Below are 10,838 nucleotides of genomic sequence, written 5' to 3'. Positions count from 1 at the left end.
CTTTGATTCTTCCATAAGAGTTCCCCAGCTCTATCCATTGTTTGGCTGGGGGTGTCTATATTTGTCTTAGTCAGCTGGTGGTTGGGGCCTCTCTGAGGACAACATACTCCTATCTGCAATCATAACAGAGTATAATTAATAGTGTCAGAGATTGGTAGTTGCCCACGGTATGGGTCTCAAACTGGGCCAGTTATTGTTTGACCATTTCCTCGGTCTCTGCTCCAGCCCCCATGCCTGTATTTTTTGTAGACTGGATAATTTTGGAGTTTTATGGGTGGGTTAGGGTCTCTATCACTCCACTGTGGTTCCTCCCTGACTACAGAAGGTGGTCTCTTCAGGTTCCATATCCACAATGCTGTGAGTCACAACTCATCACCCCCATTGTTTCTTAGGTCCCTCCCTTATCCCAGGCTTCTGTCTCCTCCTGGAGATGTATCCCCACCTCCTCACTACCATCAGTAGCCAATTTCCTTTTATTTCCATCGCCTTCTAGCCATCGCTCCTGTCCTTCCCCATACCTGATCCTAAATCCCCCATTCTATTCTCCATCCCCCTTCCTTCCCAATTGCCTCTCTCCATCTGCCTATTAAGACTATTTTATTCCCCCTTCTAAATGACATTTAAGCTTCCTATCTTCACCTTCTTTCTTGTATGGCTTCTTTGGTTCCATGGGCTGTAGAATGGTACCTGCATTTTATGGCTTATATCCATTTTTTTTTCATTGCTTATGGGGGTGCAAACTTAAACAACTGCTTTAGAAATAAATTTTGAGGATTTTCAGAAAAATGAAAATAGTTCTACCTCAAGGCCCAGCTCTACCACCCCTGGGCATATACCCAAAAGACACTTCAACATCCCACAAAGACCCTTGCTCAACCATAATACATTTTAAAAAGATTTTGTTGATGGAGATGCACAGTTCCTCATTGGTTATATTCTCTACCTCTATTTCTCTACATCTATTTCATGAGTGTAGGTTTAAGCTTGTAGGCAAAATTTATTAATGGACATTGGAGTGAAGGGCACCTACATTGTCTAGCTTCCCATGTTCTTCAGGAAAGGCCAGTGTTAGTTTTTTAGTACAGGACTAATTCCCATAAATCATGGGTAGAAACATTTTAACAGCTAACAATATTCAATGTGGGATTTGACATGCATCATAGTCCCTAGTTGTATGACCCAATCTTGAATTTGGTTCCTGGCAATTTCAGCCTTGTGAAGGCTAGAAAGAAGACTGTCAATGAGAAAACTCTTAGAAGCTTTTAGATTGTTTATGTACATCTGAGCATGCAGAGTTTCATCTTAGAATGCATTCTTTTCCTTAGTTACTTTTTATGCTATAGACTCTATTATCAAGTTGCTGGCATCATTATATGTCTTAGCTTTTCGAGAATGGGACAAAAATTTCTGTGAATGAATGAATGAATAGCAGGTTTAAATAGGCATGATGTAGATTGGAAAAATGACAGATCTGAGTTGGCCATATCAACTGTAGATATCGAATCAAAATAAAGCTATTGAGACAGGAAGAGATCCAGTCCTTTCTTCTCTCCTATGGTCTCACATTTTACCTCTCAACCTAGACTCACCTCTATGATCTGCTAAGACTGAATTACAAGCCTGACTTTACAGTGTCAACAATTTCTCCAGCAGACTGACTGCTTGGCTCAGAGTCTGATCAATCCAGATACTCTCCTTTGCTTTCCTAGAATTTATGCAGTTTTGTATTTCAAGACTCCTTTTAAAAACTTTGAAATCTCTCAAAGACATTTTCATCTTTTATAGACACATATAGATATAGATGATTATATAACTATAGATATTAGACACTAATATCCAATAGGTAGATATTGAGATAGATGATATGCATATATATGACAATACACAGATGATATAGAGATACAGGTAGAAATAGACGTAGGGATACATATAGGTTTAAATATTGATATATATAGGAGAGAAAGTATATAGATAGATCATAGAAAGATAAACAGATGGATGGATAGGCAGAAAACCAGACAAAAATAGATATGCATGCATTTACTATGGCATCTGAGTATTAATTTTTAATATGGAAATAAAAGGACCTGTGTTTGCCTGACCCTGACTACCAAGAGAGTGGAAATTCATGGCGAATTGCTGCCAATCAGACACTGTAGTGTGAGATATCAATTTCATTCAGTCCTAGTGAAGAATAAAAACCTTGTTGGAAAAATGACGGAGGGCATTACTATTAGATGTATTATTGACCTAATCCCTGGGAAATGATTTCAGTTTTCATTCCTGAAAATTGTAGTATTTAACCTTTTTGATCAAATCCTTCCAATTCTGAAGAAAAGCAACAACTCTGTTTGCTATCAGAAAATCTGTCAATTTGCTCTCTCAAAGTGGGACTTTTTTCCCCTATAAAAGGTTTTTATATATCATTTTAACTTCAAAAACTACAAAATATATTGACATTAAAAATTGAAATGTCAAGAAAAAAAAATAATAATATGGAGTCCAAAAAAACCATGGTACGAGGTAGTCAACGAATGTTTTATCATCAGTCTACCTCGCCATTTCAGGATTGCTGCATGCTTGATCATAGCAACCCTTACAAGGCTGCAATGAGAACAGATGATTCACACTCACTGTGAAGATAGCACTTAGAGCATCCATTGTCCCCCTTTCTTTCCTCTCCAAAAGCCAAGCCATAGGTGTTGGCTCATGTAATTCTAGCACTTGGGAGGCTAAGGCAGGACTGTTACGACTCTGAGAACTGGAGAGACATTCTATCTCGGTAAAGCAAAAACTATGAAAGAAGTCCCAGTGCATGAGGTCCACCTAGGGTCCAGACTGTGGTGCTGTCTGGAGCTGTCTCAAGGAGCAGAGTGATGTCTGGCGATTAGTACTGGAAGCTGTGCTTCGTTTGAATATCACTGAGAATCTGCTGCAGTTCCTCATCTTCAAAATGCCCTTCCAGGCTTGGAATCAGAGCTCTGGACTCTTCAGCAGTCTCCAGGCAAAGATTGGCTAAGCAGGCCAACTCAATCTTATGTAGCTTTTTCTGGAGAAGCAAGCTAAGAATACTGGCTATGGTCTCTCTGTTTTTGAATCGGCTGAAATAGGCTGTATAGTTCTGGGTTTTCATGAAGACCTCTGGAAGCCTTTTCGTCCTCTGAGCTCTCATTCTGCTGCTTTTGATGCTCCAGAAGCGGGTGAACTTCAGAGTTTAGGAGTGTTTCATCTGTTTCAAACTCTTTGGGAAAGATGAGCTGGGAAGCATCTTCTATGTCGCCAGCCCGAGGACAATTCCCACCTGCCACCACTGCTTTAGGATGTGCCGCCACAGCCACTCCAGCTCAAAGGCGGGGCCAAGTGAATGGACCAGGCTGAGGAAGAGTCTGTTGTCCAACTCCCCAACAATGGTCAGCAGCAGCTGTGAATGGAAGAAGTCCAAGGATCTAGCAGTTGCTCAGTCCCACAAGGCAAGCAGGTGAAGAAGAGAGCTAATCTTCCTTCTTCCAACGTCCTCATGTAGGTCTCCAGTAGAAGGTGTGTCCCAGATTAAAGGTGTATGCCACCACACCTGGATCTGACACTTGCTTTGTCCCAGGCTGACCTTGAACTCCGAGGTCTCCATGCCTCAGTCTCCTGGGATTAAAGACTTTATCTGTATGGCTTTGCCTAAGCTTTTCATGGTTACCATGCCTCAAGATCTCCATGTCAAGATCCAGGTCAGAAACCTGTGCCTTCCAGCCTCAAGATCTGGATCACAGGTGAGCCTTCTGATTCTGGATTGTAGTTTTTACTCCAGATATAGCCAAGTTGACAATCAGGAACAGCCACTGTAGATTCATAGCAGCAAAATTAGTTATGAAGTAGCACTGAAAATAATTTTATGGTTTGGAGTCACCACAACATGAGGTATTAAAGGGTCAGAGCATTAGGAAGGTTGAGAACTACTGTTCTAAAGGGTTTGCCATTTTCCCACAATCCCACTTTATACACAACACTGTGACAATCCAGACGGCTAGAGAGCCATCTAGCCCTGGCATTGTGTACTGGACCTTGGCTAAAGTACTTCCCACAGGCTAGTGCTAAAGACATGACTCCACAGTTAAGAACCCTTACTACACAATCATAAACCTAGAGTTTGAATTCCATTTAACACGCCAGGAGTCTGGAGTGGAAATTTGTTTTGGTGATATGGTCTCACTCTGTGACCCTAGCTGGCACTCCTACAACTTTATAAACCAGGCTGGCCTTGAGCTTTCGAAGTTCATCCTGTCTCTGCCTCTTCTAAGTGGTGGGATTACAGGCATGGGACACCTGTCCATGTGTTTGCCTGCATGTATATCAATAAATTGTTTGTGTGTGGTCTCTAAGAAAGCTATGAGAGAGTGCCAGATCCCTGAAACTAGAATTACAGATGGTTATGTGGGTGCTGAAAACCAAATCCAGATCCTCAGTGAGACCAAATGCTCTTAACCATTGAGCTATTTCTCCAGTCTAGATGATTATTTGTTATTGCTTTACTCTGTAGCCAAATTCGCAGCAGTCATTCTGCCTGAGATTATAGGCATGTGCTAATAATCAAGTTTTTTTTTTCTTTTTTTTTGGGGGGGGCGTAGGCATAAGATTTCATTCTGCATTTCATCCTGCCTTTGAAGTCTTGTCCATCTTCCTGTCTCCCAAATCATGGGGGTGAAGCGACCGTGCTTGGCCAGCAAGAAAGATGCAACACCGAAGATCCTTCTCAACAGCACTTTATTCAGGAACTCTTTTCATGATGGTACGGGGTTCCCAATGGACCAGGGCGGCCACCCTATATACTGGAGCATTCACCGCCTGGGTGCTCTGTGTCTTGTTGTTGCCACAGGATAGGCTAGGAAAGGAATTACCTCATTAACATTAGGCTGGGCAGTGAGGGCTGTGCTGAGTTATGGCTATGTAGAACTACGCATGTCTGTCCTAAGGCAGCAAGTGAGTTGTTTACCAGATGGACAGTGGAAGTCAGTGCCATCTTGTAATGGCAGATGGTATGGCACGCTACAATGGGGTTACAGACATGAGCTACCATGCCTAGTTTTGGAAAGAGCTTTAAGAGTATCTAATCACCCCTGCTCTCACCAAGAATTAGCACCACTATCCTCACCCAGAGAATAAAGGGCAACTTTATACCACATATTTAAGCACCTCGAATCACAAATGATAGGAATCTTTAAGGTTTTACCACCCGATTTATTTTGTGTGAGTGTATGTGTGCCAGACCACATGTATAGAGAAAGCAGAGGACAATTTGGTTCTCTCCTTCTACTGTATTATGTCCCAAGACTAAAATTCAGGACATTTGATGGCAACCTCCTTCATTTTTTGAGCCATCTTATATATAGTTTTTGTTGTTTTGCTTTTGAAGAAACAGAGTCTCACACTGTGTAGCCCTCCCGTGTTGGGATTGAAGGATTATTCTATCACACCTAGCTCATAGGAATCTTTTTAACACATAATCTCACTGGGATTCGTTTATTTCCCACCCCTTTATTCCAATCACTTGTGAGGCAGAGGCAAACAGAACTCTTATGAGGACCATCAACAAACAAAATAACTGAAAATCTGTTCCCAATAACTCAAGTCACCTGGTCACAAAGAGGCAGAAGACAGTTTTTATCCATTATGATTTATTCTCTACAATACTTTATTCAGGATTCTGATGAATTATACTCAGAATTTATATAGCCAAGAGGCAACCAAGTGTAATACAAATAATTGGTCTGAAGTCTTTGCAGAGAAGGCCTTACAATCTCTTTGGGGAAGCTAAATAAATAAATAAACACAAAAAGTACATAGTTTTATGAAAAGTAGAACTATTAGTGGAACTGTAGATGTTAACAAAGCATGGAAAACAGATTTTGCACAAAATATTAAAATTAACACTCAAGACTTTTGTATAGATGATTTATTATAAACAGTAAAATATATGCAATGTCTGAACTACAAACCCTCTTCATGTATAGAGTTATTTTAATGTTTTGAAGCAAAAACATTTTAAGAACCTCACAGTGTAATCAAGCCAACACTGACAATTTCTGATGATCAAAAACATTCTCTTTTAGCTCAGGAAAATAAGGACAATTCATAATTACAGAGTATATGTCCTCACTGTGGGTATGAAGGGACAAGCCAACTTTCTAGACCAAAAGGCACTCACATCTAGGGGTGAAACAAATTCCAAAGCAAGCCAGCAGTTTGACTGGTTCTCCCAGAGCAGTGGAGACCTCACAGCCTATCGCTAAAGGAAGCCCAGAGCAGGAAACAGTCCCTCTCCACTACCACCACTATATGGCCCCATACTGGCCACCCTTATCACAGCTTTGGTCAAAGTGTAGAAGGCAGCTCAGTTCTAAGTCAGAGCATTACCTCCCTATGCATAGCCCCCATGTGAACAATCCACAATTGCTTCTTCCTGGGAGCTATCTGCCACATGTTCCCATGAGGTGACCAAGTCTGTATATGTACTTCAACTTGTGATTGACTATGCTCACGGTCAGGCCTGACACCAATAGAGCCCATTTCTTTTGGGTCAAATAATTTTCCTTGCCTGATTTCCAAGTCTTCTTGACAAGGCAGGAGGATCTTGAGCATTTGTACTGCTGGACTGCTACGGGAACATGAGGGAATGTGCAGGGAGTAAGGCTTCTTCACTCTGAAACCTCTGAGCCCACTTCAGTGAGCTGCCAGGCTTTGCCAGCTGGATTCTTGTTTACTGATTCTCCCCACCATCACCACCTTTTTTGGGTCTTTCTGTTCATTTTCTTAAATGCCCAAGTGTTCTACACCACCATCAATAAAATAAAGTACAGACTATACATTGGGGAATACAAGATAGGGCAACCTGTCTATAGGAAAAACAGACTTGAGGAGCATGGCACTGTAGATGCTTGCGTGTCTGGTCTCTCTGAGAGTTCTCAAGGGTGAAGTTTAGCACCAATGTTTTCTTTCATTTTGCTTTAACTATTTAGAACTTAAACAACTCTGAACGTAGAACACTGGTGAGGTAAAGAGTCCCAGTATGGTAGGCAAGTTAAAAGTTTACCTTGTTTTATTACACATCATTGTTCTAAAATCCTACTAAAGACTGATAGACTGACATATCAAGTCTTCCTACTGCAGGCAAATCAGAAAAAAAAAAAAAAAAAAAAGAACTCCCCTACTCAAAGGTCCCTCAGGATGTTTGCCTGTGAAGAAAACCAGCTCAGAGACCCTGGAAGCTCTCCTGTGACAGTATGTCCTAAAGCCCAACCCAACCACCTGCTTACATGTCTGTGCTTCTGAGAACCTAGTTCCAGCTACAGAGACACTGCTACCAGAAAAGAGTTGAGGTATCCAGGTGGTGAGCAAGAGATCTCTCCTTTCACACCTGCTTATGATGATGATGTTGGGACCTCTATGAGCATCCCCATTTCATTCCTCAGCAGGCTATGCCACCAAGCTCTCTGTTTAACACCGGGAGACTCGATGCAGGAAGAGTACCAGAATGTCCACTGAGAGTCAGGTAAGCAGGGAAACCTTCACAGCTTACTGTATGATGAAATGCCATCACAGGACTTCTGATCTTGGTCCAGGACTCACAAGGGCTCATGGTGCCCACGTTCAACCCTAACATGTGTTCACTTATGAAGTATGAAGGTTGTGGATCCACTCTTGGTACACAATAAACTGGAAGTTTAAAAAAAGGAATTTAAAACAAACTAAAAGTGGTTCATGTTGGTCTCCGTTGCCCAAAATGCCAGGGAGTACACCTAACTGATGTGGTGGGCTGGGGAGGATTGGGGAAAAAGCCTCCATGGATCACTATCAATTCCAGTTTTCAGTGTATGGCCAACACATGTGGGAAATCACCAGACAATGTTCTTCTGAACCCACACAGCCATTCTCACTGGTTATGGGGGAGCCCTGATCCAATAGAACCCCAGATTATGGAAAGGCTGGTATAAGGCTTGGGCCCCTCATGTTCTGTTGCATTCAATGTTTCACCCCACCCCCACCCTCCAGCCAGCAGGAGGCAGACTTGGCAATGGAAGTTAACATCTTAAAATGGTGCAGTAATAGAAGTAACTGGACCAGGAAGAGGAGGCATCTGCTCCATTGATGTCATAGGCATTGGTGGCCACAGGGTAGTCGGACTGGACAGGTAGCCATGTGTCCTGTGTTAGGAGTAATTATTGTAAAGGGGTGGGGCATGAAGAGTGCCATTCTGGAAACAGTGCTGTCGAGAAGCACTCTACTCTGCATATTGGATTGACACCTTCACACTTCGCTTCCTAGTGAGTTTGATTTATTTTCTGAGTCTACTGGTAACTGGAGCCCTAAAACCACTTTTCCTGAGCAAGGAGTCTATTGGCTGGATGTGATCCTAGTCTGGATATTTATTTTCTATTTTAGGTTCACACCCAACAATGACTGTGTTTCACATATTCTTTTCAAAACCAGACTTGTTGCTTCTTAGCAACCTCGGGTAAGTATGTTGCTGTGTGTTTAATGTCTTTTTCATTGATGAATTCAGTCTGAATTCCATGGGCCCCTACCTCCCAGTCCAGGTAATCACTGTCGTCTTCAAAGTTAGTAAGGAGGGAGACAGAACAGAAAAGTTTGGGCAGCTACTATCTGGTCAGGGGTTGAGAGGGGAAGATGGGGGGAGCATGGGAGAATCTGCTGTCCTTAAGTGCGCTGATTAATGAGTATTCCCTGAGTTCTGAATGAAGATTCATGGCTGAGAAGGTCCCAATACAGCCACAAAGCAGCTTGTCTCTCCCTGTCTTCCATGTCACAGAGAGAGCATAGTGGTCATTGGTGAATCTAGGAAGTCGTGGCTGTGGAAAGCCATAGAGGTGCAGTAGACTACACCAAAGCAGTAGCAGCACATTGCTGCAGTCACCACCAGGTTTTTGGTGGTATTGGCAGTTCCATTGGGCCAGGGGAGAGGGCTCAGGGCTCCAGATGCAGGATTCATTCCTGTAATAGAAGAGTTTTCAGGTCTCAGAGTTAAGTTGGATACATTTTCCTGACCACTGCTGCTGTCCACTGGCTGATGGTTGTGAAGAGGTCCTGAACTTGAGTCAGGAACAGTTGTGGACTGGTTCTGGTGACTATGTGTTCTACTTCTAGATAATTTGAGCTTCTTGACCCCACAACAGCTTGCTGCCAACTTGGGCTTAAGGGCACACAACGTCCTTTTCCCATTCCGATTTGGTGTTCGTGACCTGGAATGCTTCAGAACCTGAAAGCAGAAAGGTTTATAGTCCCAGAGGAAACAACTACAATAGGAAAGGGAAGCTATTTTGTTTCTGGAATGAATCTTCTTTCTTCCAGTTCCATTCCTTCTCTGTAGTCCAATGAATCCAACAATGGTCAACTGTGAATGGGCAGTCCAAGAATCTAGTAGTTGCTCAGTCCCACGAGGCTAGTTGTTTTAGCTGGTCTTCTAAGCTCCAACAGAATTGCTGGCAAATAAGTGCAAGCAGGTGAAAAAAAGAGTCAAAAAGGGACTTTGACAGTTAAAATGAACCTGGGGTTGGGCACCTTAGGCAACTGTAGTTGCCGTGCCTCTCGGGGGAGCAGGTAGCTTTCAACTAAAACACCATATGATACAGAAATGTCTGTGTCTACAGTTGTAGTAATGAAGACCTTGATATTAATTTCTATTTACCCTCCAGGCTTTTCCTCCCAGGGCTTCTCCTTGATCAAATCTAATTAAAGCCAAAATGAAGTGACTGAATGGAGATATTTGTAGAAAAATATCACAAAGCAATGTGAAAAGAGAGGGGGTATATAATACGTATGGAAGAGAAAGGAGACACAATTAATGTTCCTCCACAATATCATAATAATGCCAGTCTAACCAGTTCTAAGGACAATGCTCAATAAATGGGTCACACAGGCAGAGGCCACACAGTCTGACACCATCTTCTGGAGATGAGGCATTATCCACATTTATGACTTAGCCTCTGATATTCAGTTCAGAAAACACTATCTGAAGTTTTACTTAACATCTCCATTCTTATAACTTCATTATAACACCCATGCTTTGGCTATGTAAAGTCAAAGGTGGATTTTGTGTTATTGTTATTTCACAAGCCTTGTACTTGTCTCTAGTAAATGATGTACAGTTTGATGGGATAGCTTTTCCTTAGAAGTTTAGTTTGAAATGGATATCAAACCCCAAAGGCAGGAAGAAATGTCCTTTTTTCACCTTTGGGTTTTCAGAAGCTGACAGATCTCTCCATGTGTGCTAGCTAATAGCAACATATGTGTTAGTGAGTGAATAAACAAACAAATTAATGGAGTAAGAATAAATATAATGTAGTCTAAAAGTACACAAAGCTCAGGACCCAAGAGTCTCTGACATTAATGACACACTATGGTTATTTGTTTTTTAAGAACTCAATAATATAAAGTATTTTCAAAAGAATTCAACAGTATCTCCCCCATCTTGGTATCCCTCCTCTCTTTGCATTGGCCCCTCCCTAGTGATTAGGAGGCTGGGGAAGGCAGAATGGCTGATTGGATTCCTTCTACACAGCAAGTATCCTCCCACACACATATGCTACTACCTGAGGGAAAGCCAAGTGACTAAAGTAAGCAGAAGCATTTTATTCTTAAAAAATTACCATGTACATGGGATTAAATAGGAACTAAATTTTTACATGCAGATACGTAAGTAAACATTATATCGACAAGCAGTGATTCCCTTTTAAAGATTAGAACCTTTACAGTATGACAACCTAATCTTAAGCTCATATTGTAGGATAGGGGAATCTGAATGTCAGAAAGATCATAAACAGTATCAGATTCTA

At 41.8% G+C, this 10,838-nt stretch overlaps 2 pseudogenes; both read right to left on the bottom strand.

Annotated features, from left to right (window-relative positions):
• Positions 1–2,887: 2,887 nt before the first annotated feature.
• On the bottom strand, positions 2,888–7,624 carry LOC110328911 (annotated as a pseudogene).
• A 570-nt stretch (positions 7,625–8,194) lies between these two features.
• On the bottom strand, positions 8,195–9,240 carry LOC110329177 (annotated as a pseudogene).
• Positions 9,241–10,838: the final 1,598 nt, after the last annotated feature.

The sequence above is a fragment of the Mus pahari genome, chromosome 11, assembly GCF_900095145.1.
Source record: "Mus pahari chromosome 11, PAHARI_EIJ_v1.1, whole genome shotgun sequence".
Lineage (NCBI taxonomy): Eukaryota > Metazoa > Chordata > Mammalia > Rodentia > Muridae > Mus > Mus pahari.
This window is presented reverse-complemented; position numbering and strand designations above follow the sequence as displayed.